At 31.3% G+C, this 21,040-nt stretch overlaps 1 protein-coding gene and 1 long non-coding RNA gene across 2 annotated transcripts in view; both read right to left on the reverse strand.

Annotated features, from left to right (window-relative positions):
• LOC119609989 (MOB kinase activator-like 3) overlaps positions 1-21,040 on the reverse strand; it is a 362,256-nt gene that overhangs the window by 230,357 nt on the left and 110,859 nt on the right. The window lies entirely within an intron of this gene.
• On the reverse strand, positions 1,929-6,163 carry LOC119609998. The gene is made up of 3 exons (XR_005231970.1): positions 5,795-6,163; positions 5,559-5,731; positions 1,929-2,038 (listed from the first exon to the last, which is right to left on the reverse strand). It is a non-coding gene; the product is annotated as an uncharacterized LOC119609998 (long non-coding RNA).

The following is a 21,040-nucleotide window of genomic DNA, read 5'->3' on the forward strand; positions in this document are numbered from 1 at the left end:
GGGTCTGGGGTTCTATATTGAAGACCCAGAAACAGAAATATACCACCGTTTACCTAATCATAACACAAGCTTCCAGGCAGAAGTACGAGCAATAACGGAATGTGTAAATTGGATTAGAATAAATATGGCGCCCACAGGGCTTAATATATTTACCGACAGCCAGAAGGCAATTTGTGCGATATCAGGTGATAGAATTAAATCTAAGACCGTATTGGATTGTAAGAAAGCTTTAACTGAATACTCTCCCAGAGGTAAGGTTCACATCATATGGGTACCAGGCCACTCGGGTGTAGTCGGCAACGAAAGGGCGAATGTAATAGCTTTAAAGAGAAGGGAGCTCGATGTAGTTAACCTGACAAACGCAAAACCACTCGACGCAACAAAAGCTGAATTAAAAATATGGAGGAGAGAATCCCATAAGGCCTCTTGGAATAATGAAACGGTGGGTAGAACCACAAAGATTCTATGGGGTGACCCTGATGAGAGCAAGACGAGAAATCTTCTCAAAATGAGCAAGTCCGAGGTTAGTATGATGGTACGTATTCTCAGTGGACACACAGGATTACGAGCACATCTATACAAAATTGGACGTGAGAATTCAGACGAATGTAGAGCATGTGGAGAGGACAGTGAAACTCTGGAGCACTTTCTTTGCCATTGTCAGGCATTCGTTGAAGTAAGATCCAAGTATATTGGAAGTGATGTTATTCCGGAAATAACATTCTTAACCAACACCGATTGGAAGATTCTGAGGAATTACGTCCAGGAAACTGAGTTTCTGAACATGGAAAAATAATACATTCAGTGAAAATTTTTTTTTTTTTTTTTTCTTGAATTGGAGCGCACAACAGGCCCGATAGTGGCCTAGGTGTATTTCTTCGGATTTGATGTAGTATACATCCTCCTATCAACCTAACCTAACCTAACATATTCCCGGAAAATTAATTTTTTTTAATAACTTCTGTCAGAATGTCGATATCTTCACAAAATTTTACAAATTAAAATCTTATGTCAATAGCATTCATTGAGAGAAAAAATTTCTGGATCGGTCCATAATTGGACATAGCTCCCATACAAGGTCCCCTCCCGAAAATCACTTAAACGCGCATAACTCATTACTAAATTAAGATATCCATATACAAGTATTGCTCATATGCACAGAAATATTACTGTGAAATTTTTTCACGATCGGTTCATCTTTGGTCATAGCTCCCATACAAGGTTCCCTCCCGAAAATCTCTTAAACGCACATAACTCATTAAAAAATATCGATATCCATACATTTAGCACAAATATTGCTCTTATATACATAAATTACACTATAAAATTGTTTTACGATCGGTCCATATTTGGTCATAGCTCTCATACTAGGTCCCCTCCAGAAAATCACTTAAATGCACAATATCCATTACCAAATATGATATAGATGTTATGCATGTTCATTTTTGACTTCACTGTGAAACTATTTCATTGATAAAATTAAATTTGATATTTCTTTCATGAATATGTTTCATAAACGCCATGGAGCATTTTCATTTCAATAGTGAAAATATTTCATTGACAAAATGAAATTATATTTTAATTTAATGAATATATTTCATAAACATCATGAAGTAATTTCGTTGCAAAAATTATCTTATTTCATTAAAATCATGTAATTGTTGCGCTAACTGAACAACTTAGTTGTATTAGTAAAATGATTATGAATGACTAATTTTCTCACATTTTATCAAACTATATCATAATATTATGATATATATTTCATTGTTTTTATGAAATTGTTTCCTATTCAAAACTATTAAATAAAAACATATTTAATTTTTTAATTTTAATAATATATTTTGATTTTATTTTATGTATTTCTGTACATAAAAAAATGAAATTTAATAATAAAATAGACAATTACATACATACATACTTACAAATAAATAAATAGAAAATATTATTAAAATATTCCAGGAAAATAATTGAATTGCTGGGGATCACATTTTGTGATCGTTGTGTAGTATCGTTGTATGATTTTAAAATCCCAATCAATCTGTAAATAAATAAATAAGTAATTAAATTAAATAATAAATAAGTAAATCAGTATACAATATTAATAAAGTTATAAAAATATTTTAAATATACAATATTTAAGAATATATGTATATTAGACCGAATCACTCTGTATGGAAAGCAAAAACGTTTTTTTGTTATCCCTCTCAAAATTTACCTTGCTTTGTTTTATGACGATTCCCAAAATATTTTAAGTCTAGCAATGACCGTTCCTGAGCTGGACCAAATAAAAAAAGATATTTTGGAATTATTTTTTTTTTAAATTTTTGTTTTGAAACAAAATATCCAATATGGGGTATCGTTTGAAAGGGGGTTTAAAGCCGCGACCAATGATGTATTAATCATAAATAACCGTCTGTTCATAATTGTCATATTCCAAAATATTTAAAATTGTTAGGTTTTTCACTAATAAAAAAAAATATGCACAATTTTTCAAATTTTGCGCACCACTAGACTTAGTTTCAAATGATACCACATATTGTATATTTTGTTTAAGAAATACTGTAAAATTAAAAAAAAAAATAATAATAACTAAAACGAGACTTTTTTCTAAACGGTTTCCATAGACCAGAATTTTGGGAACCATTATAAAACATAACAAAGATTATTTGAGGCTGGGTAAAATATTGAATTTAACATGAAAAATCGTGTCCCCCATTCGATATTTTCTTGAAAACTGTCCAGCTCACGAATGGACAACACTTAACCGAAAACATTTAGGGTAACATCAGATTACATAACAGCGAATATTTTGAGGGGGGTAACTCAAGCACCATTTTTTGTTACTCGGTCTAATGCAACGGTTCCCAAATGGGGGTCCGCGGACCCCAAGTGGTCCGTAATAAAATCCTAGGGGGTCCGCGAAGACGAACGAAAAAAACATGAATAAACAATATTCTTTTATATGTATGTACAAATATCTCCAATTTTTGTGCAATAATCCTAAATTTTTTGGTGACTTTTTATACCCACCATCAAAAAAGATGGGGGGTATATTGATTTTGTCATTCCGTTTGTAACACATCGAAATATTGGTCATAGACCCATAAAAGTATATATATTCCGGGTCCTTATTAAATTCTAAGACGATCTAGCCATGTCCGTCCGTCTGTCCGTCCGTCCGTCCGTCTGTCTGTTGAAATCACGATAGGGACCGCACGAGAGGAGCTAGACAGTTGAAATTTTGCACAAATATTTTCTATTGTTAAGGTTTGTTTGGTATTGAAAATGGGCAATATCGGTCCACTTTTTCGGATAGCCCCCATACAAGTGGACCTGTAAAAAACAGCTTTAACGGGCATAACTGCTTTAGAAGTAAAAGTATAGCGAAAAAAATCGACATAAATAAGTTTCATGTGAGCCAAAATCTTTCTACCAAATTTTTTGAGGATCGGTCCATTATTGGCCCTACCCCCCATATAAGGTCCCCTTTAGAAAATTACTTTAACTCTCATTACTGGTCCAAAAATGCGAGTATAACGATGAAATTCGGTACAAGTAAGTTTCTTACAAACCAAAATCGCTCTAAGATCGGCCCATAAATGACCCTATCCCCCATATAAGGTCCCCTTCTGAAAATTACATTAACGCTCATTACTGGCTAAAAAATACGAATATAGCAATAAAATTTTACACAATTAAGTTCCTCGCGAGCCAAAATCTTTTTAATAACTTTTATATGGATAGGTCCATAATTGGCCCTACTCGCCCTATTGGGTCCATTTCAGGAAATAGCTTAAACGCTCATTACTGTCTTAAAAATACGAGTAAAGCGATGAAATGCTACACACGTAAGTTTCTTACGAGCCAAAACCACCGTACCAATTTTTTTGGATCGGCCCATAAATGACCCTTCCCCCATATAAGGTCCCCCTCTGCAAATAACTACAATGCTCATTACTGGCTTAAAAATATGAATGTGACGAAAATTGACGCACATAAGTTTAATGCGTGCCAAAATCTCACCACCAAATTTAGGGAGGGTCCGTCCATAATTTACCCTACCGTCCATATAAGGTCCCCTTCAGAACATTACTTAGACGATCACTACAGGCTTAAAAATTTGAGTTACGGTTATGAAATTCGCTCCGAATTTCATGCGGAATGGGTCTGTAATTCACAAAAGGTTCCCTTCAGGAAAGAGTTTTGGTTAATAAAAATATAAAATACGAGTATAGCGCTGAAATTTTGCATAAACAAGTTCTATACATAATCTATGTACAAAATTTTATGAGTATCGGTTCATAATTGACGCTCACGGTTTAGGAATTGAAATAAAATATTTGTTTTTTAAAAATTAATATTTTGTTAGTTCAAAAGAGCTCGGTCCATAATTGACTTAAGCCATATTCCAAATATCACCCTATTACGGCATACGGTTTGATGGTGGGTATATGAGATTCGGCACAGCCGAATATAACACTCTTACTTGTTGAATTTTATTTTTTCGGTTGTTTATCAGGAAGAAGCTAGGCCGTACAAATTTATTGTATAACTTTTATAAAGTAAAGTATTGCGTGATTTGTAATTTTTATTTCCTGTATATGTACTGAAATAATGGTTTTTATTTCAGACAAATAATACTCTGCCTTACAATTAAATTAATTCCGGAGTATGAAGTTCAATTCAAAGACAAGCTTATTATAGATTTAAGTTTATCAAATTGTAAGCAAAAGTGTTCTTGTTTGAAAGGACTAAAATTATATATTTTCAAAACAGAGGTGACTCTTTATGCATCTCTTTATAAATATTCCAATCCGACATGATACACAGATTTTAACTTGATTTTGTCGACCAATACATATTATTAAATTAACATCAGAAAATCCATAGCGTTTCGCGTAAATATGTAGCCAAAAACCATTAAGTAAAATAATTCGTTGGTATTTTAAAATTCAAATTTAAGTTCCAAATTCACAGTACTTTAACAAAGAGTTCAAATCATATATTAAGCGGATAACGCATTCCGCAACAACATAGAAGAAGTCCAACTATCTTATATTATTTTCCCGAAAACTTAGCTCACTTACTCAGTTCACCCTTTGCAATCGCAACAAATTTTTAAAACGTGACTTCTTAAGCACATGTGACAATATTTGATATTGATATTTTCGCTACCTTGAAGAAAAATGAACATGAAAGATCTCACGATCATAAAATGAAACATCATGTTAACATATCAACAAAGAAGTCATTCTATCTTCAAAACATGCAATTGAAAACCTATCTGAAATATTATATATTCTCAATGTACGGGAATATTTTATAGATATGACATCTCTACATTTATTAGACCTAGGGATTAATGGACTAGGTCAATTTTCGAATGGACAATTATTTAGAACAATAGAATATCAAAATATGTATGGGGGTCCGCGAAATTAAATAAGTTCTTCAAGGGGTCCGCAAAGTAAAAATCGGTGGGAACCGCTGGTCTAATGTATATATATTTAAGTTCTCATATATGTACGTAAGTATATTTTTGGACTGTAGATACTTACCAATTATGAATCAATCGATCCTCTGTACTGTGGCCATTGTGTAGCAGCTTTCTTAATATTTTTGCATTCAGAATGCATTTGGTTTATATGAAATTTTACACAAGCAGACTATGTTGCCTTAAAATTTTCGACTTTTAAACTTTGTAAACAAATTCCAGCGTTGTCTTCAGGGGCTGTAGGGAAAAATGTACATGCATATATTATAAGTTATCAGTTTGTAACTTAAGTAGTATTACCGAATTTTTGGTTGGCATCCAGAACTTTACTAGAAGATGTTTGATCAGTTTGGAACATTTTCAATTTGCCTTTATTATTATGATACGCCTTTGGAAAACAATATGCAACTATTATATTCACTATAATTTTACAATTGCAGATTTTTTTAATTATTGAATTTTATTTAATTATTAATACACAATGTTTTATTAATATGTATACAAATTGTTTTTTTTTTTTTTTTTTTTAAATATGGATATCTGTTTTAACTAGAAACACATGCACTTTAATTCACTGAAGTTACAATACAAATAAAATTGGTGATTGATTTTTCTTGTCTCTCTTTGCACTTTAAATTTACAGTTATTTGTGGTCAGCAAAAATTAAAAAAAGTGGTATAACAACTATTAATATGTATGTGTGCGTCTAAAAAAACAAATATAGTGTTCAAATTTCTATAACGAAGATTGTTTCACTGCATCTATGAAAAATGTTCATTGTATGTGTGAATAATGTTCATGCTCATTTAAAACTTGTAAAAATATAAAAAATGAGAACAAGGGGTGTATAAGAATAAAGGGCAAAGAGGAAAAATTAAAAAATATACAGCGTCTCTCATAAGTATACGAATTTAATGTATTATGAAAACAGACATCATTTTATAATAGAATTTGTGGAACAAATAAATATATAAATTTATTATGTAGCCCAGACTGTCCTTAAATTTTATATCACATTTTAAAAAATGCAAAGAAAATAATTTACTTAAACTTATTTAGCTTTACAAAAAAAGTGCAAAAAATAGTTTCACAAAAGTATTCGAATTTTTTGTATACATCATATTTAGTAAGCATTATGAAGTAAAAATAAATTATTAAAATTAAATTAATATTTTGTATAGTAGCCTTTGTTTTTAAAAACAACTTCCAAGCGACGTGGGACCGTTTCTACCAATTTATGAAATAGTTCTGGCGTTATTATGTCCCATTCTTCATGCAAAGCAACCGTATGGTGGTTTTGGAGGATAATGAGTGATTTAAGTTGTTCTTGTAAATATAACCACAAATTTTCAATGGAGTTTAAGTTCAGACATTAACTCCATTGAAATTTGATGAAAGAAGATACTTAGTGTTGTAAATGATCAACATTTTTACGTACCACAAACCACAAATTTTCAATGGAGTTTAAGTCGAGACATTAACTCCATTGAAATTTGATGAAAGAAGATACTTAGTGTTGTAAATGATAAACATTTTCACGTACCAGGTCGTGTATTTTGGAACGTTTTTCTATTGAAAAAATGGGTTGTAGCCCAATTTTGGTGGTACTAGCATGCAAATTCTGCTCTAAAATTGACAAGTGGACCTTCTAGTCTATAGTTATTATAATGAATTTTAGCAGTCCAACACCGCACAGTGGGGCAGAATGGAAATTTTTTAGAAATAAATCTGGCATTTCTAAACGGCTGATCCGATCGCGATAAAATTTGGCGTGAGCGTAGCCAAGGAGTATTCGAGTTTAAGTTTTGAAGATGAACCCTGCAGATGCCCCAGGGACGGCGCTGTGGCGGCTCAAAGTAGGGTGCCTACGACATGTAAAATTTTTAAACTCGTGCCATTTTTTTGTTTTTCACCCAAATATATTTTGTGAAAGCGCTCGACGAGATCTTGAAAAAACATGCTTGGACATACTACTTATCTCTTATAATATCCGAGTTATAGGCATTTAAAAATTTAGTGATACAAAATTTACCATACCTTGGTCCGCCTTTTTTTGAATACCGGGCGTAATTTTGGACCAAATGAACTCTTGTTAGTTAGACAACAAAATTTCCAATAATATACAAAAAATTTCAGATCAATATCATTTACAGATCCAAAAATATACGTTTTTTAATTTAAAAATTCAAAAAATTTTAGATTTTTGGCGTTTTTTTTTGCCAAAAATGTGTCTTAACTCTTTTATTATTAAAATAAAATTTTCTTTAAGAACATATAACAATTTTATAGTTTTCTAAAAGGTATCTTTACGCAGAACGCTTTGGCGTAAAAAACTTGTCCTATTTTTTGAAAATGTTGCCACTGCGTCCTTCCGAATATGACCTATTTTTTATCAAAACTTCAACTTTGGGCGACATGTTCTAAAATCCCAAAGCTGAGATCAGAAAACTAAAAGCAGTTTTGGAAACCTCAATGTGTTTTCTATTTACTCCAAAAGTATTTTCCCAGCCCTGAAAGAAATGTGGACCCTATGGGCAAAAAAGTAAAAAATCCTATTTTTGGGATTTTCATTCCTATTTTTGGGAATTGCGGGATGCCCTTTGACCTTTTCAATTTTTTTTTGCATATACTTATTTGAAATGACAAATTTAACAAGCGTTGAAAATTTCATTGAGTTTTGTTCATAAATAAAGATTTTGTCATATATTACATATTTGTTTAATTTCTAAAACTATGATTTATATCAAAATTTTAATAGGGTCGCAGATAGCTACAACAATTTAGTCCATATTTATCCCTTAATATCATTTTTTAGTTAGATATGGAAATTCTCGACCCTTTACAAAAAATTTCAAGCCAATATCTCAATTACATTCAAAAATATGTAATGTCCTTTAATTTCATCTTTTTCATATTTTAGTATTAAGTATGACAGAACATATTTAAATCTTATATTTACCTATTTTCTATTTGTTTGCTTATCCTTATAATTGAAAGGTCCTATTATGCTTAAATTTTCAAAAATTTAGAACTATTTTTTACCTAAATTTTTTCGACAGATCATTTCGTTCTGTTTCGTTTATGATCATGTAGGTAAAAATATACAGGTAATGATAATTTCGATTCATTCACTAATAAGAAATATCAATGACTGAATTACAGGTTATAGTAATATAGTCCTAAATGTTAATAGGTAGACAATACGTTATTTTTTACTTTGGACTACCTGGATCGGAAATGACAAGAATTGGTATATATGTAAACTTCTCAGATTTTAAGTACCATATTTAATAAATCTGCAATGAAGATTACATTAAAGTACGAAGAGTTGTGTTCCGTTTTATGGAGTGTATCTTCAAAAGGGCCAGAAAGAATTGAAGACATTTCAAATTATATAAAAACTACATATAGTAGAAAAGTAGACAAAACAGGCATATCAAAAATTGAAAACTTTTTAAAACTTTTTGATGTAAAAAGTAAGTCTGTGGATGGAAATCAAAATAAATTTCGATTAAAATTTTGTAGTTGGATGGAAACTACTACGAAAATCTCAACTTACAACACATCAACAGGAGCGCCTTGCAAGTCATACGAAGACTTATGTTCAAGGTAAAAAAAAAGAGGGTCACACAAAAACTTTTTTCAATCTCAAATGAGGAAATTGTTGATACATTTAACGAAATGCTGAAAAAGGAAAACCAACCTATGGATGTCGTACATATTGCAACTATTCTTCCTAATGCATCACCAAAACGACTTAAGCGAATTGTGGAAAGTATACCAACTCCAACATCACAATCAAATTTTACTGAAGAGGAAGCAATAGCGCTTATGTTGGAACTGGGTCTCAGTCGAAATAAGTACCAAATATTAAGGAAAGCTCTGCATGAAAAAGGACACAATATATTACCATCATACAAGGCGACCCAGGAAAAAAAACAAACTATCCTACCATCACATATTGCTGTTAATGATGTGGAAGCTTGTATTGATATATCATCTTTGCTCGAAAACGCAGCATCAAGAATTGTGTCAGACTTTTCAGAAGACCAACTAAGGAAAATTCATAACTGTGATGTTGTCTTAATATGTAAGTGGGGATGTGACGGTTTATCAGCACTTCCAGAATACAAACAAGCTTGTGGAAGTCGGACATTAGCAGACCACAAAAGTGTATTTATGTCATCATTAGTGCCATTACGAATTCGTTCATATTCCCTTAATCCATCATCGTCAAGCATCGGAAATTCATTTGAAGATATATGGATCAATACAAATCCGGGTTCAAAAAATTTTTGTAGACCCATTGGATTTGAACATATAAAGGAGTCAAAGAAAACAACAAAAGATTTAGTGGAATATTTAAAAGATGAAATAAATGCACTGGAGCCCATTTGCATAAAAATAAAGGAATTCTCTATTAACGTATCATATCAGCTAAGCTTAACAATGATTGATGGAAAGGTCAGCAATGCCATAACAGAAACTTCTTTCTTCTGGAGATGCTCAATATGTAATGAGAAAAAGTCGCAATTCTCAAATATAAACAAAAGCAGAAGTATTAATGAAGAAGACCTGTCTTTCGGAATTTCACCACTTCATGCCAGAATACGATTTTTGGATTACTTTTTACACATACCATACGACCTCAAATATAGAAGTGTGCCAGTGTTACTAAATCAACAAAAAATAATGAAGAATTGAAAGAACTGAGAGCGCGGAAAAAAGCAGAATCCAAGAAGAATTTAAAGTTCAGATGGGATTAAACATCGACAAACCACTTTCAAGTTGCGGTAGTACAAATGACGGTAATACGGCGAGAAGGTTTTTTCGTGATTTTGAAATTACTTCAAAAATAACTGGAATCGACAAGGAGTTGCTTCGAAGAGGTAACACTATTTTAATGGCACTGAATAGTAAACATAAAATTAATGGAAATCGATTTGGGGAATACACATCTGAAATTTATAAATTACTTGTATCTCTGTATCCATGGAGGGAACTAACACCAACAGTACACAAAGTATTGTGTCATGGTCAAATAATAATTGAATCGAATATTCTTCCACTTGGAGAGTTAACAGAAGAAGCCCAGGAAGCGAGGAATCGAAAATAAGTAGTGTTACGAATTAACTATATAAGTAGGTTGTAAGAATTAATTGTATTATGTTTAAGATAAACAGTTCAAATAAAAATAGCTATTATACTAACTGATGATATTGTATTAAATTGTGTTTTATGTTTCGGTGGGCGGGAAAGGTGGTTTGTGTGGGGTGATTTAGGTGTTGTTGTGCGTGGCTCATAATAAAATTATAATTTTTTTATTGTATATACAATTTTATAGTCTTTAATAAAATAATTAACTAAATAATTTTTAAAAATTGTCCAAATATTTTATTCAACACCAAATGTATGTTCTGTCATACTTAATACTAAAATATGAAAAAGATGAAATTAAAGGACACAGGTTTAAATGAACATATTTTTGAATGTAATTGAGATATTGGCTTGAAATTTTTTGTAAAGGGTCGAGAATTTCCATATCTAACTAAAAAATGAAAGGTGGTTTGTGTGGGGTGATTTAGGTGTTGTTGTGCGTGGCTCATAATAAAATTATAATTTTTTATTGTATATACAATTTTATAGTCTTTAATAAAATAATTAACTAAATAATTTTTAAAAATTGTCCAAATATTTTATTCAACATACTTAAAACAATTTTATTATGTCATACTTAATACTAAAATATGAAAAAGATGAAATTAAAGGACACAGGTTTAAATGAATTTTTGAATGTAATTGAATTGAAAAAATTGAAGAAAAAAAATTGAAAAGGTCAAAGGGCATCCCGCAATTCCCAAAAATAGGAATGAAAATCCCAAAAATGGGATTTTTTACTTTTTTGCCATAGGGTCCACATTTCTTTCAGGGCTGGGAAAATACTTTTAGAGTAAATAGAAAACATATTGAGGTTTCCAAAACTGCTTTTAGTTTTCTGATCCCAGCTTTGGGATTTTAGAACATGTCGCCCAAAGTTGAAGTTTTGATAAAAAATAGGTCATATTCGGAAGGACGCAGTGGCAACATTTTCAAAAAATAGGACAAGTTATTTACGCCAAAGCGTTCTGCGTAAAGATACCTTTTAGAAAACTATAAAATTGTTATATGTTCTTAAAGAAAATTTTATTTTAATAATAAAAGAGTTAAGACACATTTTTGGCAAAAAAAAACGCTAAAAATCTAAAATTTTTTGAATTTTTAAATTAAAAAACGTATATTTTTGGATCTGTAAATGATATTGATCTTTTACAATTTTGTTGTCTAACTAACAAGATCTCGTCGAGCGCTTTCACTAAATATAAAAATCTTTGTATTTGGGTGAAAAACAAAAAAATGGCACGAGTTTAAAAATTTTACATGTCGTAGGTACCCTACTTTGAGCCGCCACAGCGCCGTCCCTGGGGCATCTGCAGGGTTCATCTTCAAAACTTAAACTCGAATACTCCTTGGCTACGCTCACGCCAAATTTTATCCCGATCGGATCAGCCGTTTAGAAATGCCAGATTTATTTCCAAAAAATTTCCATTCTGCCCCACTGTGCACCGTGGATGGACACAGAGCCCCAAAATATGACAGAGCAACTTGGGTCCTTTACAGTTGGTTTTAAGTTAGACATCTCCAAGCTTTCGCCATATCATTTGACGACCATCTGAGCCAAAAATATTATATTTGTTCTCATCGTCGAAGATAACCTCCTTCCAGAATCCAATATTCATACTTATGAGTCTATTTGCGGAGTCAAGACACTTAACATCGATTAACTTTGATATGAGCGGTTTCCACCTTGGTACTTGACCATGCATATTATTGCTCCCTAGTACTTTGCGCAAAATTTCGACACAAATTTTTATTCACAGGACTGTCCTGGGTTCGTTGATAATTTTTGGAGCTGATAGATGAAGGTTCCTTCGGTATTTCCTCAGTATTTCTATGTCGTCCTGTATTAACAGCAGCTTTGGACGACTTGATAATGGTAAATACTTGATGGAATTCTTTGTTCCATGCGTGGAATTACAAAATATATTGTCGATGGGAATCTATCAAACATTTCCTATATGTATTTAATTGATCGGCCTTGATTATACATATATAAATTAATTTTTTATTTTGAATTGATCAACTCTTTTTCTTTGAACATTTTAAGCGCTTACACAGGAAGGATTTGCAATTTTCCAAAAAATATAATGTTAAATATTCCATATAACCACTACCTGAATAATGGGCAATAAAACACGTGTTCAAGGATTCTAAAAGAGTTCTTAGAAAAAATTCGAATATTTTTGTGCAGTACCTGAAATGACCCTTTATGGTTTTTTTTTAATTTTTTTGGAAACCATTAATGAGTTTTTATTACTTTTTTCTTGTATTTCGTAAAAAATATAAAAATTAATAAAATTTCATTAACAAATTTTAAATACTATTATTATTTTTAAAGTAGCATCATAAAATAACACAGTAATTCATAAAAAATAATAAATTCGAATATTTATGTGAGACACTGTAAATGAAGAAAATTCATTGTATTCTGGAATGCGGTTTCATTAATTTTTCGGAAATTTCAAAAGATCACTAAATAATAATTATATTAATAAAAATATATTTAATTATACGCGTAATGAAAGGTAATTGCTATTATTTATAAACAAATTTATTTGTGAAACTTATTTTTCTCAAAATTTGCAATAATTTGAACTTCGTAATTTTAATATCAATTTCATATGAACAGTGAATTATGAAGATTTCGAAAAAAATGTATAATGAAAGATTTCATTGTGCTCAAGAAAAGGCGCGAATGTACCGTGTGACAAACCAATGCTCTAAGAGCAGCTTGCCTATCAACATAAATTGTCACAACCGACTCCGGATCGCTAGAATCTCTGCTTGGAAGACACTACATTCGTCATGGAGTCGGAAAGACCGTTTTATGTTGATATCATCGATATAGACACCGGCACTCGTGCCGGTATCCATCTTGGACCCGTCAGTGAAAACTGCACACCCACAAAACAGTCTATCGGATACAAGCCAATCATACCTAGTTGGAAATTCTATCAAAGGTGTTTCCCCGAAGTCTAAGGTCGTGATATCATAATCCGTAATTCCACGAAGGAAATTACCTTGATCAAGCAGACCTACTTCGTACAAAATTTTTGTATGATTGTCGCGCGAAGGTTTCACTAACGAAGACTCGTAGAGTCTTAGTAGATTCCTAGCCGTATTTAACTAGTTGCATTATCAAAAAAAAAATTATATATATGTATTTTGAAAATCCTTAAATCTTTCACACACATGCATACATGCACATTATTAAATATCGTTAAAGCATATCTTTTCTCAATTCCCATTTATGCTTTATTCCCGCTTTAGCTGCGATCAAGCTTACAAACGTTTATGAAAAAGAACCGAGCGCCAGCGGCCATAAAAACTTAAATTAAAAACCAAAACCAAACATTTAAATAAAACAATTTAAACAAAAACATAAACGATTATTTAAAGGAACGATTAAACAAATATCTACAGAAACAAAGAAAACATTAAAACAAAATTAAAACCAAAAAAAAAACATTGAAGTGGTTCCTACACACACACATATACATATATATACACATATATTTAAAAAAAATACAAAATTTATACAATAAACAAAACTTTAAAAAACCAATTGTACACTACAAATAAAAAAAATAGAACCAAACACATTGAATTCTAATATCAATGAATAAAAAATGAAATACAACACGAACAAACACCACTTGAATTATCCAAACAAAACAACAAACTCCCAATTGTTCCAATTGGAAATTTGTTTATGCGATCTATCTCGCTAATGTTGCGCCGTTGCAACATGCCAAAACATTGCAAATTCCTTTACAAAGAATTGTATACCATGCGATCCATATCGCTATTGTTGCGCCGTTGCAACATGTCAAAACATTGCAAATTCTATACAAAAATGTAGAGCCGCTGCAACATGTTGAATCATTGCAAATTCCTTTGCCAACAATTTTATTCAAAAATGATGTGCAGTTACACCATTCATTAAAGTTAAACTATGTTTGCTTACGACGCACAGTGGTATAGGAAAAAAAAAAGAGGGAAATAATTCGGTAACTTCTAAACGGTTAATCCGATTTTAATGAAATTTATTATGCACAAAGAGGAGGTGTTGTCGAGTTTAGGTTTTGTCAAAGGCGGGGGGTCCTCAAATTAGGACACCTCGGCTATGTTAAATTTTTAAAACGATCCTATTTCTTCATTTGAGTTCCGATTTAAAAAAAAATTTCGTATATAGAATCTCCTCATCGAGCACTATAAAAAATGTCGTAAATTATTTCTTATAGTTTAGGAGATATTCGCATTTGAAAATTAAAATTTTAAAATTTTTACCGTCCTTACTTTAGTTTTTTTGATAATAGCGGGTCCAAATATTCCCGATTTTCGCCATTTTTTTTATTAGCTTAAATTTTAGAAAATTTACATAGCACTATTATTGTCATCCATAAGGTTAACTCTTAAATTTGTTACATATATGGATGAAAATAATAGTGCTAGGTAAATTTTCTAAAAGATGTTTAGTTTTCCCTAATTAATTTGTCACTTAAAAAACATTAGGTAGGCATGTTATATATCAATGGAAAGGTAATTTTGTCTATTTTTCAAAACTGTATATAAAAAATTAAAAAATTCGCGGAATACTTTTTTTAAAAAAAAATTAAAAAATGTTTTTTATTCAGTTTTTGCAAAGATACAAATTTTTCAAATTGCAATAAAAATTTTATTTATGAATATTTTTTGATGAAATTTTACAGTTAGGTAGATTTTTTTACTTAAAATCCAAAATTAAATAAAAATTTCGAATTTTCTTATTAGAAATCCCGAAATTCTCAAAAAAGTTTTAAAAAATCCCAAAAATGGGATTTTTTGGTTTTTTGCCTATTATATCCATACCAGGGGCAGGGTTATCGAAACCCGTTACAAAATGATTAAGAACATATTGGAGAATTTTTGCTCAAAATTGAATTTTCCATAAAAAATAGGGTTTTTTTTGGATGGACCTGGTCCCCTCGGTATCAAAAATTTTTAGGTTTTGTTTCATTTATCGTACTTTATGTAAAGTCAGCTTTCCAAAAAGTATAAATTCTATATACATCTTCTTAGAAACTTTTTAGATAACTTAAAAAGAAAAAGATACTTTTTTCCCAAAAAATTACAAAAAATCGCCTTTATTTTATTTTTTAAATTAAAATGCCTATAACTTTGGACTCAGTCATGATTTTTACATAATTCTTTCACTGCTTGATATATAAACTTGTTGTTAAGCGAATAAAAAAAATGGCGAAAATCGGGAATATTTGGAGCCGCTATTATCAAAAAAACTAAAGTAAGGACGGTAAAAATTTTAAAATTTTAATTTTCAAATGCGAATATCTCCTAAACTATAAGAGTGCTCGATGAGGAGATTCTATATACGAAATTTTTTTTAAATCGGAACTCAAATGAAGAAATAGGATCGTTTTAAAAATTTAACATAGCCGAGGTGTCCTAATTTGAGGACCCCCCGCCGGGCCCCGAGTTGTCGACAACACCTCCTCTTTGTGCATACCAAATTTCATTAAAATCGGATTAACCGTTTAGAAGTTACCGAATTATTTCCTTCTTTTTTTTTCCTGTGCGACGTCGCCCAGACATAAAGAAATCAGATATTTGTTTTAGAATTTGTACTAAAATTTTAAATGAAATTCAAAAATTCTTTGAATACACAAAATGGCGCACGACCAATTGTTCATATAAAAAATCGTATTGTGCACCTATGTACGATTTAGGAAATATTTTACTTTCTCTGATCCAGAGACAGTACTCAGGTTTTCAACTAGAGTTGTATACTATTAAAAAAAATAATAATACGTTACTTTATCGGTCATATATTTCGAAAATATACAGATCAACAGCAAGTTCTAGTGCATAATACCTATCAAATGTCCAATTTGTTGTCGAAACGATTCTGCTGTTCTCTTTTCTTTTCTTATTTCTTTCCAGATAAATATGAACGCCTATCAGGATTCTTCATAGATAGCATAGCCTGCCCAGAGCTGGAAGTCCATTCCGAAGTTTACAGCACTCCAGACAGTCCGCCACGAGTTGGGTATCTTCAGCATTGCACTAGTGCAAGGGAGCCGCCATTTCGAAGATCGATCTGTCGTCATCGCCCGCATTGTAAACGAGTTGATCGACTTCGCCTAAATTTTTTAAACTTCCGTATAAGAACGCCCTGTTCAAGGCACCAACATAAAGGAGAACAAGTGAAGTCACTTGTTATCAGTGATGCCAAGTGCCAAACAAATAATAAAAACAATATCCGATTGTTTAATAAAATAAAGAAATACAACTTTCGGTTAGAATTTGTTCTTTGGGACTAATAGGAATTATTTCTGACTATAATTTCTTTATTTGTAAGATAGTTCTTTATGTAATACAAAATTTTGGGGCCTATTTTCAGTTGATTCAATGTCGTCGACAATCTTGTCGAAGGCTTAGGTGTAATCCTCGACCGGAAATTAAAATGGAGACACCACATAGAGGATAGGATCAACAAGGCACATCGGTGCTGGGAGATAGGAGAACTATAGGCATGAAATGGGGTCTTAGTCCTACTATGACAAATTGGCTTTATAAAAGTGTAATTAGACCAATTCTAGCTTATGCTTCAATAATCTGGTGGACTGTTTTAGACAAAAAGTGCAATATCAAACTACTGCAGGGAGTTCAGTGTACATGCTGATTGGGTATAAGTGGTGCCATGTGTACTACTTCAACCAAGGCTCTGGAAACGTTGCTGGATATTCCATTTTACATGTCGTAGGTACCCTACTTTGAGCCGCCACAGCGCCGTCCCTGGGGCATCTGCAGGGTTCATCTTCAAAACTTAAACTCGAATACTCCTTGGCTACGCTCACGCCAAATTTTATCCCGATCGGATCAGCCGTTTAGAAATGCCAGATTTATTACACTGTGCACCGTGGATGGACACAGAGCCCCAAAATATGACAGAGCAACTTGGGTCCTTTACAGTTGGTTTTAAGTTAGACATCTCCAAGCTTTCGCCATATCATTTGACGACCATCTGAGCCAAAAATATTATATTTGTTCTCATCGTCGAAGATAACCTCCTTCCAGAATCCAATATTCATACTTATGAGTCTATTTGCGGAGTCAAGACACTTAACATCGATTAACTTTGATATGAGCGGTTTCCACCTTGGTACTTGACCATGCATATTATTGCTCCCTAGTACTTTGCAGTAACAGCAGCTTTGGACGACTTGATAATGGTAAATACTTGATGGAATTCTTTGTTCCATGCGTGGAATTACAAAATATATTGTCGATGGGAATCTATCAAACATTTCCTATATGTATTTAATTGATCGGCCTTGATTATACATATATAAATTAATTTTTTATTTTGAATTGATCAACTCTTTTTCTTTGAACATTTTAAGCGCTTACACAGGAAGGATTTGCAATTTTCCAAAAAATATAATGTTAAATATTCCATATAACCACTACCTGCATAATGGGCAATAAAACACGTGTTCAAGGATTCTAAAAGAGTTCTTAGAAAAAATTCGAATATTTTTGCGCAGTACCTGAAATGACCCTTTTTGGTTTTTTTTTAATTTTTTTGGAAACCATTAATGAGTTTTTATTACTTTTTTCTTGTATTTCGTAAAAAATATAAAAATTAATAAAATTTCATTAACAAATTTTAAATACTATTATTATTTTTAAAGTAGCATCATAAAATAACACAGTAATTCATAAAAAATAATAAATTCGAATATTTATGTGAGACACTGTAAATGAAGAAAATTCATTGTATTCTGGAATGCGGTTTCATTAATTTTTCGGAAATTTCAAAAGATCACTAAATAATAATTATATTAATAAAAATATATTTAATTATACGCGTAATGAAAGGTAATTGCTATTATTTATAAACAAATTTATTTGTGAAACTTATTTTTCTCAAAATTTGCAATAATTTGAACTTCGTAATTTTAATGATATCAATTTCATATGAACAGTGAATTATGAAGATTTCGAAAAAAATGTATAATGAAAGATTTCATTGTGCTCAAGAAAAGGCGCGAATGTACCGTGTGACAAACCAATGCTCTAAGAGCAGCTTGCCTATCAACATAAATTGTCACAACCGACTCCGGATCGATATGATTCCTTATCAGTTCCGTCGCTTTCCAGATCGCTAGAATCTCTGCTTGGAAGACACTACATTCGTCATGGAGTCGGAAAGACCGTTTTATGTTGATATCAGCGATATAGACACCGGCACTCGTGCCGGTATCCATCTTGGACCCGTCAGTGAAAACTGCACACCCACAAAACAGTCTATCGGATACAAGCCAATCATACCTAGTTGGAAATTCTATCAAAGGTGTTTCCCCGAAGTCTAAGGTCGTGATATCATAATCCGTAATTCCACGAAGGAAATTACCTTGATCAAGCAGACCTACTTCGTACAAAATTTTTGTATGATTGTCGCGCGAAGGTTTCACTAACGAAGACTCGTAGAGTCTTAGTAGATTCCTAGCCGTATTTAACTAGTTGCATTATCAAAAAAAATTATATATATGTATTTTGAAAATCCTTAAATCTTTCACACACATGCATACATGCACATTATTAAATATCGTTAAAGCATATCTTTTCTCAATTCCCATTTATGCTTTATTCCCGCTTTAGCTGCGATCAAGCTTACAAACGTTTATGAAAAAGAACCGAGCGCCAGCGGCCATAAAAACTTAAATTAAAAACAAAAACCAAAACCAAACATTTAAATAAAACAATTTAAACAAAAACATAAACGATTATTTAAAGGAACGATTAAACAAATATCTACAGAAACAAAGAAAACATTAAAACAAAATTAAAACCAAAAAAAAAAAAACATTGAAGTGGTTCCTACACACACACATATACATATATATACACATATATTTAAAAAAAATACAAAATTTATACAATAAACAAAACTTTAAAAAACCAATTGTACACTACAAATAAAAAAAATAGAACCAAACACATTGAATTCTAATATCAATAAATAAAAAATGAAATACAACACGAACAAACACCACTTGAATTATCCAAACAAAACAACAAACTCCCAATTGTTCCAATTGGAAATTTGTTTATGCGATCTATCTCGCTAATGTTGCGCCGTTGCAACATGCCAAAACATTGCAAATTCCTTTACAAAGAATTGTATACCATGCGATCCATATCGCTATTGTTGCGCCGTTGCAACATGTCAAAACATTGCAAATTCTATACAAAAATTTAGAGCCGCTGCAACATGTTGAATCATTGCAAATTCCTTTGCCAACAATTTTATTCAAAAATGATGTGCAGTTACACCATTCATTAAAGTTAAACTATGTTTGCTTACGACGCACAGTGGTATAGGAAAAAAAAAAAGAGGGAAATAATTCGGTAACTTCTAAACGGTTAATCCGATTTTAATGAAATTTATTATGCACAAAGAGGAGGTGTTGTCGAGTTTAGGTTTTGAATTTGGACCTTATAGGCCAACCAGGGGCCCGGCGGGGGGTCCTCAAATTAGGACACCTCGGCTATGTTAAATTTTTAAAACGATCCTATTTCTTCATTTGAGTTCCGATTTAAAAAAAAATTTCGTATATAGAATCTCCTCATCGAGCACTATAAAAAATGTCGTAAATTATTTCTTATAGTTTAGGAGATATTCGCATTTGAAAATTAAAATTTTAAAATTTTTACCGTCCTTACTTTAGTTTTTTTGATAATAGCGGGTCCAAATATTCCCGATTTTCGCCATTTTTTTTATTAGCTTAAATTTTAGAAAATTTACATAGCACTATTATTTTCATCCATAAGGTTAACTCTTAAATTTGTTACATATATGGATGAAAATAATAGTGCTAGGTAAATTTTCTAAAAGATGTTTAGTTTTCCCTAATTAATTTGTCACTTAAAAAACATTAGGTAGGCATGTTATATATCAATGGAAAGGTAATTTTGTCTATTTTTCAAAACTGTATATAATTTTTGAAAATTAAAAAATTCGCGGAATACTTTTTTTAAAAAAAAATTAAAAAATGTTTTTTATTCAGTTTTTGCAAAGATACAAATTTTTCAAATTGCAATAAAAATTTTATTTATGAATATTTTTTGATGAAATTTTACAGTTAGGTAGATTTTTTTACTTAAAATCCAAAATTAAATAAAAATTTCGAATTTTCTTATTAGAAATCCCGAAATTCTCAAAAAAGTTTTAAAAAATCCCAAAAATGGGATTTTTTGGTTTTTTGCCTATTATATCCATACCAGGGGCAGGGTTATCGAAACCCGTTACAAAATGATTAAGAACATATTGGAGAATTTTTGCTCAAAATTGAATTTTCCATAAAAAATAGGGTTTTTTTGGAT

Source organism: Lucilia sericata, unplaced genomic scaffold (assembly GCF_015586225.1).
Source record: "Lucilia sericata isolate MDLA Ls3-8-SP2 unplaced genomic scaffold, ASM1558622v1 Contig000026F_arrow, whole genome shotgun sequence".
Classification (NCBI taxonomy): domain Eukaryota; kingdom Metazoa; phylum Arthropoda; class Insecta; order Diptera; family Calliphoridae; genus Lucilia; species Lucilia sericata.